Source organism: Mercenaria mercenaria, chromosome 7 (assembly GCF_021730395.1).
Source record: "Mercenaria mercenaria strain notata chromosome 7, MADL_Memer_1, whole genome shotgun sequence".
NCBI classification, from domain to species: Eukaryota; Metazoa; Mollusca; class Bivalvia; order Venerida; family Veneridae; genus Mercenaria; species Mercenaria mercenaria.
Genome location: NC_069367.1, coordinates 73,135,514 through 73,150,414, shown reverse-complemented (window position 1 = coordinate 73,150,414; position 14,901 = coordinate 73,135,514).

Sequence of the window (14,901 nt, the reverse complement as noted above, 5' to 3'; positions counted from 1 at the left end):
GTGCAGTCGAGATGCCGAGCGCTAGAGTTAAAGTAGAGGACTTGAAATAAGACGTCGTGCGAATGATGTAGTAGGTCGAGCACTTGTGAAAACAAGTAAAAAACGTTGATGATTCTAGATCGATCACCTTGGTTTTAAAGTTAAGCGATGTAGAAAAACATAAGGAAAGAATGACGTACACTAGCAGCCAAGTTATTTTAAAATGAAGAAGACTTATTAATTTCAAAACAAAGTTCCGACGAAGAATTATTAGAGTCATACTATTTTGACGACACATTCATATTGTTCACGTTTTATGAAGATCTATTGAAAACCTAAGAATCTTGCTCATACAAACAATTCCAGTTTATACAGATAGAGGAAGGAGGCACTTAGCAATTATGGTAGAAGGCAGCACAAAGAACGATTATGTGACCGAAATCAAGCATATTGTCTCTGTATGTTTGAAGTGGACACTTTATCCCCGTCTTAAATTGCTTGTTCGATACACAGTTGTTTGTTGTGTATCTTTCTACCAAACTTGTTAAAGGCATAAGCATGGTCGACCTGAATGAGGTTTATTTTCACAAAAATATTGTCAAAACAGTATTCCACAAGTGAATCTCACAATAAACATTACCGTTAGTGACCGTGAATTGCTACTACATGAGAGCTAAGAAACTCACGTGATCGATATTGGAATAACATATTATTTCCAGCGCTAAATATCTTATTTCGAGCACACGACATATTATCTCGATCGCATGAAATCATATATCGAGGGCATGACATCTTATTTCGGGGGTAAGACATATTGTCTCGAGTGCACGGCATTTTTATCGAGATCACGATATCTTATCTCGAAGGTACGATATTTTATTTCGATTGCACATGTTATCTCAAGCAGTATACAACTTACATTCCCTCGTATGACATCTCATGATATCTTATTCAGAGGGCACAACACCTTATCTTGATCGCACGAGTCCTTATATCGAGCACAGGGCATCTTACTTTGAGTGCATGACATCTTTTCTGTAGCGTAAGACTTCTTCTATCCGTCAATATAGCTTTTTATGTCGCGCGCTCGAGATAACTAAATTAAAAAAGTAAGAATGTGTCCTAAACATACCCCTGTAGTATCGTTATGTTACGGATTCATTTTCTCTTTGGTTGTTTATACCTTTATACGACAAAGTTATTCAGTTAATGCTATTATTATCTTAAAGCATGTATCAACTGAACTTTATCATTAACTTATGAGAGCCTTGGATTCTTTTCCTTATCCGATGTTTATTGGTTTCGCCGATAGTTGTGATATCAATTAACGAAGTTACACTCATTCCCTTTTGTAATAAATATGCAAGTTTAATTAATGTCAGCTGGTTTTAGGAGATTGTGTCACAATAATACAATTTATGTATACAGAGTACTATATATTGGCATTGTACTACCACCTGTGGCCAGTGAGACCTACCTGTTTGACACCAGTTTAAAGGAACATTGAACTTACATTTTGATGTTCAATTATTTAGAAACAAAGTATTTTTATTCATTATTAATTATGATAATATACAAAGAGAATATGTTATCAGTAAAGTTCCATAGTACATACATAATTTAATTGTTAGGAATGCATAATTTTCAATGTTGCGTATTAACTTTTACTGTCACAGGGAGGTAATAAAAGAATGGTTTCGATAATACTTTCTTATATGTTAATTAAGAAATAATTTATAGCAAAAGAGTGTTTTATCACTATTTATGCACGATGGGCGGTTATACGTCGGGCTCAATAATTAATGAAATTATTTGTACTACTTATTAGCGCCCGAGTGTATAAATAGTGTTAAAACACGGTTTTGCTATAAATTATTTCGATTCTAATATGCCCTTTATCTAAAACAGTAGATAAAATATAGTAGCGCTCTTTCTTGGTCACAACAAAAACATTGACGTCACCGCACGTTAACGTGACGTCATTCTAGCGTAAGAGTGTTTTAACAGAGAACAGTATATTAAAATCAAATATAACACATGACACGTATAGGAGTTAGCAATTACCGAAATTAGAAAATAATGTTAAATTGATACATTGATTGTTCATAATAAAACGTGTGGCAGCCACAATATGAACGAAGCTAATATGACCTTTTAAAGACATAATCCAAGTATACTTGTGTATAAAAGATTACAAGTTGTAAAGTATGATAACTCAGATAAATAACAAAATATTAACTCGGTCTCCCACGACATGGTCACACCAGTACTTAAATGTATGCTAAACTTCCTGTAAACTTAAGTGATATCCTATTATAGGCATAGCGTTTGCGAATGAGAAGCATATATCAAGGCATGTACAGCAGAGATTGGCAAAACCTTGTCCCGAAACAAAAATATCTATTCCGTGCAAATGTCTTTAATACTGATCAAAAATAATTTTAAGATCTATAAACTCATTGTCAGAAAAAGACCCTTGGCGTCATTACTCAGACGTTCAGCTCCGACGTCATAGCATTTGCAGTGTCAGATTCGGGCAAGTCTGTGAGCGTTGCAACAGTATAATCCTAGATACGCGTTATTAACTGACTGTTTACTGTTTAAGGTGCAATCCATTCTGAATTGAGTTGCAGCGCTTTAAGCTGTAGTAGAAGCAAGATGTGTTTTGCTCTACTCATACAGGTTAGGCTGAGACAAATATGTAATGACAAATTATGTGGTTGGTCACTTTATGATTTCTTGTTTTTGAAGGGAAAGTCCGGGAACATTTTCATACTTTTTGCCTTATCATTTCGATTTAAAATAACTATTTTGTTTCTTCGCCATCCGCCGAATTATCTGAAATTGAGAATTTCATGGGTTTGACTTTGTTAGTCAAATGAAATGGAAGTATAGACATCGGTAAATGATGGTGCATCTTTCCAGTTACAGAATCACCCAGGTCATTAAATTTGTCATTCTCAACATCAACAACTGACGCATCAATAAATTTCTTCTGATAGCTGGTGATACCACCACTGCCATCTAAACCTGGACTTCGGACATTTGAGGAATCAAACGGTTTAGAAGTTTTCGCAGTTCGGTCAATTTTAGAGGTACCAGGTTGAAGAACATTCAGTAAACCTGACAACGGTAGTTTTGACGTTGTAGATGTAATTTCATGCAGGTCAGACTGGAAGGGCTCTACGATTGTGGTTGTTTCCCCGTCTTTTCGCTGAACCATTACACTGTCTGTAATAAACATCGATGTTGGTTTAAACAGCAATTATTTCAGTTTATATGTACATGTACAAGTGAGCAAACAATAACATATAATTATAAATGAATTTGTTAGGATTGGAAAACAAGCTTTCATAGAAACGTATGTAAAGTGTTTGGCTTTAAAGCGCAACAATACACAAACAGAAAGTAACACGTCCCGCGGAATAACTTTACAGAGCGTAGACGTCTAGTCAGTTATTCTACGCGCTTAATAATCGATACAGTGTGTGTGAATTAACTGCAACACGAGTCTGATATGTCATTTCTATACTGAACCGTCTTTATACAAAGTGATAGATCGACTAAATGTGTATAGAGTTTTCATATAAGAAGAGGATTTTTTGATGTTTCAGTGTTAGATCGTAATATAGTTCACCGAGTGAGCACTATATGCAATATTTTCACGAGTCGCGTAGCCACTCGTGAAAATTAAAATTATGGTGTCCACGAGTGAAGTATATTTCGATCTTTCATGTAAAACAAACAAATTTTCTTTTCATTTCATAAGTTTTAACGGTTTGAACCAATTTATAACCACTGTATCCGCGCAACGTCACGTACATTACGTCATGACGTCACCATGTCGTGACATCACGATATATATGCTGAAAACACATCAAATAGTTCTACGAAGATTTCATATGTCTTTTACATTTTATTACGGCGAAACGTATATCTTAATGTTCGTGTAGGTATTTATATATATCTATATCTTTACTCAAGTATATTTGCAAAGAGATGTCTATTATTTATTATTCATATTCTTTCGCATTCAAGTTCTGTTCCGTACCAGTGAAAAATAGAAATGGTATATTCATTGCTTTGAAATAGTGAAAATACCAATTTTATTTCACTGGTTTAATTCGTTATTTCACTGAAAAGCATAATAAAATGATTTACGAAACGTATGAGGGCTTCCGTGGCCGAGAGGTTAATGTCGTCGAGTCCGAATCACTTGACCCTCGACGATGTTGGTTCGAAACGTCGTTGGGTGTAGAATGCTTCACGCGAGGACGCCATCCAGCTGGCTTACGGAAGGTCGGTGGTTCTACCCAGATGCCCGCCCATGCCTGAAAAAATGCCATGAGGGGCAGGAGTCTTCCTTCGCTAGCAAAAGCTGGAAAAGTCACCACGTGACTTTGATTATGTTGTTGTACCTCTAAACCCAATAAAAACAAAACTAACTAACTATACGTATGCATACAAGGCTAAGTATGTGTAAAAAAAACTCCCTTATCTTAAACCTGAATGAATTGAAAGACAAATGTATGTAAACTATAAAACTTATATGACAATATTAACCTTTGATGCCTGCAATTAAATATGTACTACATAGACAGTATTTATTTTTGACCTCTGGTAAAGATTCAAGATAAGTATTTGATATTGAAATGAATGCATCAAGGATTGACAGAAGTATATATAGAAAACTTTCAGTTTCACTCGATTTTACAATGTAGTAGCTTACATGGCAAAATACTAACCCATATAACTTTATCGTAATAGTAGGCCGGTTATATTACTAGAAATAATGTCAGAATCTTAAACTAATTCCAACATAAAATTTTGTTGGTGATTCATAGTCTTTAGTTACTTAGGCAATAAAGGAAAAAAAGTCATTAAAAAAATCCAAAGCAAACTCCGAAATCATTGGCAGCATTCTTTAGATTATAATTACAAATGCAAATTTATTTTAAATAAAATCAACTTAACGAAATATTAGTAGCATTTCTTTATTCACATGCATGTATTACATAATGTAGTGGTTCGAGAAGTATTTCATAAATAATTGCTGTGAATGTTTATGAATTTCGAACAAATATTGATGTTATCAAGTACCCCACCCATCTGTAGTAACATTGTAAATACACATTTGTTTTATAAATTCGCTTTGAATATTTTTTTCTTGTTTATGACTAAAAATACACATACTTGGCGTTCAACCCCTATTAACTCCACTGCCGATGACTTTGTTTTAGCAATATGTATGGATAAATTCTGTGTTTTGTATTTTGACACCTATGTTCTGAATTTTGACACGCTGATGATTTTGACAAAGATGGTAAACCTACCATTACTTGCTAGGAATATTAATATTTTTCCGATATTGAATGCAAACATTTAGTAGAAGAACTAGATGCAGCACTATGGTCCATAGTAAAGGCCATAATACGTAGACGCTACTTCAGAATTCAGGATTCAATATCTCAAAAATGTGCCATAATATTTTGAGCACTCTTTTTCTGTGTTTCATTTCCTTACAAACTACTTGTTCCACACAAAAAAGTTTATGTTGAAGATAGTCCAACCCCAAAAGTCCAAATGACCAGCCTATAGAAAAATCAATTTTGAACTATTTTACTTTGAAATAGTGACTGTTTTTCACAAAATGCATTTTGCATTTTTTTTACCTCCGTCAACGGTTATTGCAAATATATTTTTATATATAAAAAACAAAACAAAAAGAAAAAAAAAACAAAGAAAGAAAAACATAAAAAAATGAAATAATCACAGGGGGTATTCGCAAATATACTGCAAAAATGCTACAATTTTCTAAACAGGATTTAGCGTTGTGACAAAGTTTTGAACGTAGTGGCCTACTTACTGCAAAAGATGCTTAATCTTTTTTAACGTTTACGTTATATCAGGAAATTGAGTTATATTGATTTCATTAATGTTGACTATAAAACAACCAGTTGCATCAATATAGTATTATGGACATTGTTGAGAATGAGCTTTACCATAGATTGAAATTCCATAATAACCCATATTAGCAGAGACTTTTACAGTGATATATTTTGAACATCTATTGTAAGGGGATTGGCAAAGGACAATTGATTCTTATATTACCTCCAAAACTCAGTTTACTTTCGGCGTGTATTGTACGCAGTTTAAAGAAATCTGATTCAAGAAGACATCATCTAATAAAGACTATTTACCTGCTACAGCAGTTTTTTGACCTACTGACTTCTTCACACACATGAATGATACTACCACAATCAACAGAAGACTACCAGCAATTGTTACACTGACAACAGTTACTGTAGAGTTTTCATCAGTCCCACCTCTTGTTTCAGATAGAGAACTATTTTCTACATACATGTCCACATCCGTACTATTTACTGCGTACCCTTCCTCTCCAAATACATGTAAATCTTGGGCAACCACTATTGGTACTATATTTGAAACAGGTCCAATGTTACCAGCTTCATCTAAAGCACGGACAGCAAAGTATATTGTCTCAGTATATGCTTCATCTGTAAAGACAACAATTTTCAACGCCTGTGTCGCACCGGCCATTTTTGGAATAAACGTTACACTTCTCATATCAAGGTATTCGGCCATTTCAAAATTGTCACGCAGGGTAATGTGATCATTTGAAATCTTTATTTCGTATGACGTTGCTGCAAAACAATTAGACAAGGCAAAACATTCAAATGACGTACCTATGTGTAAATTTAATACTGTCTGTATGTAAAAGACAATACGTTTTGCTTACTGAATTACTGAATAAAAGTAAAAGAAGAAATAAGGAATGTTTGCAAAAACTTATATAGAAATCATGTTCTGTTAATCTTTGCTGATCGAGAGGAAATGATAGTAAGAGTACAGTTTGTATCTTTCGGATTCTACATCAGCTTATATCAAGGCTGAACATGTTTTTAAATTATCAAGTGAAATTTTACCTTGACCAATATTCTTGTCATCGCCAATTGCAGTCCATGTTAGCGTGAAGTTGCGATTTTCACCATGTTGAGCTGTAGCAGCCTCTATGTTATTTATTTCAACATCTTTTATTCTACCAGGTGCAACTTGGTCCCTATTATCCGGTATGTTGTAAATATAATTTGTGATATATAGTTCCTCCGTGACAACAACACGTTGAAACGAATTGATAACTACTTCAGTGTCTTCATCTTAAACATAATGTAAATTGTTGCTATAGTACCTGTTTACCTCCTGTTTTCATTTTTCCATGTAAAGTGACTATTTAACAGAATATAAACGATTTAAAAGTGTGTTCGTTTTTTTCTACTTTCCAATGTTATAACGTAATTCTAAATTGTTTTATAGAATACTATTTTCAGTCTGAGATTCCAGACGAATGACAATTGCCGTGTGTATAGAAGAATGTCACAGCGTAGAAATTCCATTACGAAATCAAATATGTTCCTAAGACTGCATTTACATTCCCGGTTGTTTTATTGAATATCGCTGATTTAGAATCACTTGCAACTCACTATTGTGGTTTCTAGCTTCAATTAGGGCGAGGAAGCCATTCAACTAGCTTTTGAAAAGCAAGAGGTTCTATCCAAGCATCCGAACACTAGCTCTTGGAATAATTAAAATAGGTCGTCTTTAATCACTGATTCTGTAGCAGCCATGTAAAATCCAACGAACGAAAGGTTCTGTGATGTTTACTTTAAGAATGATAACGTACCTGTATTTTGTGAGTAACACCCGGTCTTACTATACAGAAGCATAGTCTTTCCCCGCACTCCACTTGCATATACTTTTATATTCACTCGTCCCGAACTGAGACACCACGGCCATATATAGGCTGAGTATGTTCCATCATTGCTCAGATTATCCGGATCTATAATGTAAAAAGTCAAATAATAATCTATCTTTCTATCGCTTACTGTCACGCCATATTTCGAGTGTTATGGACAAGAGTGCGTGCCAACATTAGTGAAGAGAATTATTAAAACACTTCTAGGAAAGTTCCTAGTACATAGTGCGAATGTGAAATAACAGCAAGCAGCATGTTTGTAAGTGTAAAATTAGGTAGAAATAAGAGGAAATTAAAGCATTCCTTGCTGACGTAATGGTTTATTTTTGAGAATGCCTGCTTAAAAAAAGCCAAAGAAGGCATACCAGCAATGTGATGAGGCAGACCATTTCAGAGTACTGTGGCATTTGGAAAAAAGAGAATAATCTGAGCCAGCATGAACCTGATGGAGACAATAAGGGTGCATAAGGCGGGTAATCCTAACAGAACGCTCGAGATAAGGTGGAAGTTGTGTAGCGACCAAATTATTGTAAGTTTTATAAAACATAATAATATGAATATCTGAACACATGTTAACACGTAACAAAATCGGATTAGGACACAAAACCGGTAATTTTTCTCTAATCAGTTCTTTGGGATTTTTGTAACTTACATAGCATGCAAACTCCATTGAATTAAGCAAGCAATGGAAGAGTTAAGGATGCCTTGTGTATATGTTAAAACGATATCTTACTCCGGTCGTCGGAGTAAATCGAATCTCATCACCTATTTCAGATCGTGACTGCAAAAGACTGTTTTTGAAAACTACGTTTTATAATATTTCCTGTATTTTTAGATCGAGGATCCTTCCATTTAAGTTTAACAGCATTGTGAGTTTTCTAATGCATTAAATTTCAAATAGTTACTGTGAAGCCAACGAGTGAGATAAACCTCAAAATTTTACAATTGTATTGAAAATCCTCCGAGCCGATTTTGCGGTCCCGATTTTTCTTCTTATCTCTTGCGAAAAAATGTCCTTTTAACCGGAAGCTCTCATAGCCGGAAGCTGACAACACTACACGTGTGATTAAACATCATAAATTTTATAGAAATACTGTTTGTTTCCGTGTAAGAACTCCAAAATGCAATAGCCACCTGCGGTCGTTCGCGAGAGAAAATATTGTACCGCTAACAAGTGCATAAAAGGCAATCAACAATCTGAAACTAGATAATAATTTTTACGAACCCATTCCATTGTCGAGCAAGGTCAGTGTACAGTTCTTGTTTGTATCGTTAGTGTAGACTACAGCGTTTACTGTCACATTAAGCACAGGTGCATAATTCTTTGAAACATCTGCAAGCACAATTGGAAGATTCTCAGTCGAGAAGTCAATTTTATAGGAAGACAGTCTTGCGAACACACGAATGATACTACTGTTAATTCCTGTTGGTGCTGATGTTACATAATATTCTAAACTTTGCCGAAGGTCAGATGTTGCAATTTTCAGCTCATAGTCACCAACCTGAAGAAGAAAAAAAGCATTTGTGTTGGTCTGATATGCTTGTCTCTTTAAAGAAAATAAATCATAAATCATAACATTATCATCAGAGACTTATCGCATATTATAGCCAGCAGTTTGTTTAAAATGTTTCAATTTTCACTTAATAGTCATCAATCCCAAAGAACTAAAAGAAATAATTTACAAATGTTATCACAGTTACCTTGTGACGCAATTAATTTAAGTATAACATTCGAGATACCTTATTTTCAAAAACACTTATAAAACCTTATATACCTTACCCTAAAACAATTGGCTGCTACTCATTTACAGCGTGGCCAAATAAGACAATCGTGTCCAGCATTACTAAGCAAAAGGAGAAGCAAGAAAACGTTTTCCCGTTTGCTCGGCTTACATGCCTGTCACGACCTTTTGAAGATGTAAGGTTCATGTATGTAACACGCTCTTATAGACGATAATAATAGTATTCGTATTTGACTGATTGATAAAACTGTTTCAAATGAATTTAGGGAAAATGATATTAAATTTATAGGAAAATCTTTATATTTACATGGGCAATATCGGGAATTCTCATTTTCGCACCGTTTCCGTTGACGCTCATAAAATCCGTGTAGTTGTAAGGGCCGTATAACTCCAGTTGTATAGTGCTAGTGGTATTTGTCAGAACTATAACTGATGTGGTTTTACCTAGTCCTTCTTCTATTGCAAATTTGACACTTGTTGTTGTCACTGATAGTGAATCCACCTTCTCAGAGACCAACTAAGAAAAATATAGAAAATAAGCGACAGTGCTAAATTACATTTAGATCATTGGAGAACGAATATTGAATAATAGAGTGCCAGTATGAAATGTGAAATCTGTTTTTTCATCTTTGCTGATACTCTGTTCTGGTAAAGCAGTAAAGTTGATAAATGACATACAATAATAATATTGTTAGTTGAAGTTATAAATGGAATGCCATTTTACTACTTTGTTCACTGTTTTGTGATACACTTAATTCATTTAGATCTATAGATCATGAAATTCATTTTATAATGTCATTAATAATTTCAAATACTACTAAATGCTTAGATTATAATTAGTAATATCATTAAATACATTTTTGATTTCAGATATTATGAAATATATTAATGATATCATAGATACATAGGGGATATAACTAAATGAATTTAGGGTATCACAAAATATGAAACGAACAGAAAAAGGGCACCCCCTAGTTTTACAGTATTTTTACTGTATTCCTGAATATTTAGATAACTCATAGCATAGCATCAAAGACAGATATTACGAGTTTCGCATAAAAAATCTTGACTAAATTATCAGATCATTTATTTTTAATGCATTTTACACAATATTTACCGTAGCAACGCGACTTGAGGCTGATGTCAAACCCTCAGTTATTGTCTCTTTAAACACTGCCGCGAAGCTTATGCTTCCTGTTTCCAAGTAAGTAAAATGTTTCCCTCCTGTTTCCCTTGCAATATCGGCGAGTATTGTGTCTGCTACCTGGGATACAGCAATGGTATAGATAACAACCTTGGCATCCATTGCTACTGCCCTTGACTGGTCGAGGTCGCCACTACTGTTTACCCCATCTGATATAACAATGATTTCTCCGTTTTCTGCAGAACCTAGTTGTTCCTGTAATATCTAAAGTTGATTCCAACACAGACGTGTAATCATTGTTGGATATGCATAACTTTTAAAGTAAACGGTATTTTACAAGGCTGGTCAGAATACTGAGAAATCATTTTTGTTCCCGTAGGACAAATTTTTGCTAGTAACGATTTGCTAATTGAAGATCGCGATATCATTTATCAATGAAGCATTAATACACAATGTAATGATACATAAAATGTCACATGCAATGCTTTTGTCATCTTTTCTTCTTTCAGACACTACAAAATACGCGAATTAAAGTCCGCGCAAAGCTATCCTTTTTGTCATTTGCGCGAAACTTCCTGCAAGCGAATTCAAATGATTTCACAGTAACCTTATGGAACAGCAAATTAAAATAATAAACCGCTTACAACTATAGAATTTCTTACAACCACGATAAAATAACTTTTAATATACATGTATGGATTGAATACTCTCATCAAAACGCATTTGTTTTTTATATTGGACGAATACATTCCGAAAAAGGAACTCATGCATCTTCGTTTACGCAGTGTCAAATCAAAATAACGAAAGAAACAAAATTGATAGATTCTCCATTAATGGAATTTTTTGTACGAAAAAACTTGTCGAATTGATGCATTATGGAGGTGTTTTTTTTACATCGATTTCGTTCACTCTCGTAAATTATTATTACTATTGTATTAAAGCTACGTCCGTACGTGACATTTTCCTCAAACAGCTTCATAGTGAATTTGACCAAATTTAATGGAAACATTCCTTAGCGCTAGGGATTTACAAATGTACACATGATTGCACTTGGCACTAAACAGTAATTTCGTTCTCAAGAACTACGTATGAGTGGAATCAACAAATGCTGACTTGAAGCAGACATTCCTAAAACCACTGAAGGTGATAATCTAATATGTAAGAGTCATTTTTTCTAAAACGATTACTGTCCCAGAATCACCTGATGGGGTTCAACCAAAGTGCAAACACGTTCAAATAGAATTGAAGAAAAGGAACAGTTGCTTTGACTCTTGCTGTTCATGTAACCTGCTATTTTCTAAATTCAGTAATTACGATTTGATGTGTGTGGATAAATACCTTACCGATATAGCTTCTTCTATTCCACAGCCGATGCACGTGCCTCCAGCTGCACGTTTAGGAAGCGCTGCTTTCAGAGCATCGCGATCCGACTGGGAATTTATTTGAGTAAGTGTTTTTTCTCTTTTCGCAAGTGCATGGAATGTCACAATACCCAACCAGCTACCCACAGGGATCGTTTCTTGTATGATATATTCGCCTGTTTGACGCAAAGTATCAATTCTACCATTCTGAAATATTTAATTGCATTTTCATTGTAACATTAGAACACTTAATACAGGTCACCAAGTTAACCAGTAACCATACAGAAAAACAAGAGGGTCATGATGACCCTGAATCGCTCACCTGAGTATATTGAATCACATGTTTCAAATGGCAATCTGATGCTAAAATATTAGAAAGTAGATCAGCAGGTCACATTTATGGTCACTGAAAGACAGTTTAAAGATTGGTGTGCAAAACTGTACATGTCATCCAAATTTCAAGGCTGGATCTTAAACTAGAGTGGTCACAAGCAAAAGTTTACGCACGGACACACGGACGACGTAGACCTACTGACCTAGTTTTCGACCGCAGTTGACCCAGATTCGAATTTGACCTAGATATCATCAAGATGAATATTCAGACCAACTTTCATACATATCCCATGAAAAATGTGACCTCTAGAATGGTCATAAGCAAAAGTTTACGAACGCACGGACGACGGACGCCGCACGATCACAAAAACTCACCTTGTCACTTTGTGACAGGTGAGCTGATAACAATACACGTTTATGTTTATTACAAAGATATTTTGAAAATTTGGAACTGCAAAATATAACTACAGCAACGCTGCTATTTATTTTTCTAATAGTTAAAATTCCATGTTAATTTAAAATTAATCTGAAATTATATACGTCAGCCATGCTTCCAGAAACGTCCAGAACAAAAACACGAAAGCCTTCTCTTTCTTGGATGAATTCAAAGTCTGGCGTTGTATTCCATGCACTTGGAAGTGTAATCGTATCTAAATGACAAAAAATAGAATAGGTATAAGTTAATTTTTAAATACAAATAAAATTAAAGAATAAAATCCAGTGCATAATTATGTAAAAACAATTGCATTGTATACTTTGACATCATTAATATCGTGAGTCTGTGTAGCGGATCGCCGATGCGGTAATCCACGAAATTAAATTCCAAACAAAAGAATAAAACCCCTGTTCATTTTGTTTTCAAAAGCTGATATCCACGAATTCTTATCCCAAAGAAATTGCAAGTTTGGCAAAAAAAACCAAAAAAAAAAAAAAAAAACAACAAAAAAAAAAAAAAAAAAAAAAAACACACACAGTCTCATACCCACGAAATGAATGATTTCACAGTATCAAAAACATTTCTTTTTTTCTCTACACGTTTCTAGCAACCGACACAACATAAAAAGACAAAACAAAGAGCATTTCCACATGAATCCTAAACAGAAAATAACGCGAAATATTGCTATATTATTGTTGCGTTGAAATAAACAGTGTTCAAATACATCGTTGAAAAATAAGAAAATCGATAGAACTGATGGGTGCTCCCCGGGTGATGCGCCAAAATACGGGGTATTGATGTTGTAGGTAATCTTTATGCATCCCCTATTTACACATTTTGCATATAAATTTCTATAAATTCCATTCATTAGCTGAAAAGTCATTGCCAAAAACACACAAAAGATACACTTCTAACATTTTTCAAGACAAAGGAGCAGATCTTCTGTACTACACTTCTTTTCATTGACGCAGAATATTTCAGGTTTCAGTGAAATCTTTTATGTACTTTTAGAGTTGTTTTCCGCAAGGAAAAACCAGCAAAATGGTGGTACAATAAACTATATGTTCCATAATTAGAGCCATAACAGACAATTCTGTAAGCCAGTGGAGCCTGAATATATGTGCACCTCCTGTTGGTAGTTAAACATCTCATGAAATTTCTTTTAAACTTTGAAACCGTGCAAGCGGTTTTGCAGATGAAAATCGGACATAAATCATTATGTAGACTTTATGTATAAACACACAAGCGTCATAAATCAGTGTATACTCTCAGTCCATCGAAAAAACCGTAAAATGTACGTAACATGGTTGTATATCAATCATTTCTTATTAAGATTCATTCAAATTTCAGCAACAGTGTAGGAAAATTAGTGCAGACAGATTGCAGTCAAAATTATCATTAAAGGGCATTTACTCTCTGATAGAAAAATGCCACCGAGATGTTCTGAAAAACTGTGCATCTCTCCTAAAAGAGAAGCTGTCGATGGAATTTTGTCGAAATCTACGACTGTAACAGGTTTTTGCAAAAAAGTCCAGACAAAAATAAAATATAGTGAGGACGATATGCAGACTTTATGTCTAAATACCAAAGGGAAATAACTGAGTAAAACGCAATTCATCGTAATTCGTAATATATGCGCAACAAGGTTCCCCGCCAATTATTCCTAGTTTCATTCGAATCCAATCAATAGTAGTCAAAACAAATTCTATTTGAAAATTACCTTTAAACTACCATATAAGATTCTTTCACTGGTTATAGGTGCAGATGGGAATATCCGGGCTCGAGGGTAACTGTTTACACGGTAACGAGGCTCCTTGCCGAGTTACTGCCTAAACAGTTACCCGAGAGCCGGATATTTCCATCTGCACCTATAACCAGTGACAGAATCTTTTTCTTGCATACCGATTTCAAAAAATAATAATAAAAATAAAATCAATCGAACGGCTTTCTTTTTAGAACTATTTCATATGGCAGTGTATTTAAACAAAGCGCGGGAAACCAACGTCCGTAAACAGGAAAGACGTCATGACGTTTCAAAACAAATAACAAAGTTTAGTTCCGGTTTTGTTTTATAACTTGCAGCGTAACGTTATGATTTTTTGATAAAATAATGTGATTTGAATCGAGAAATA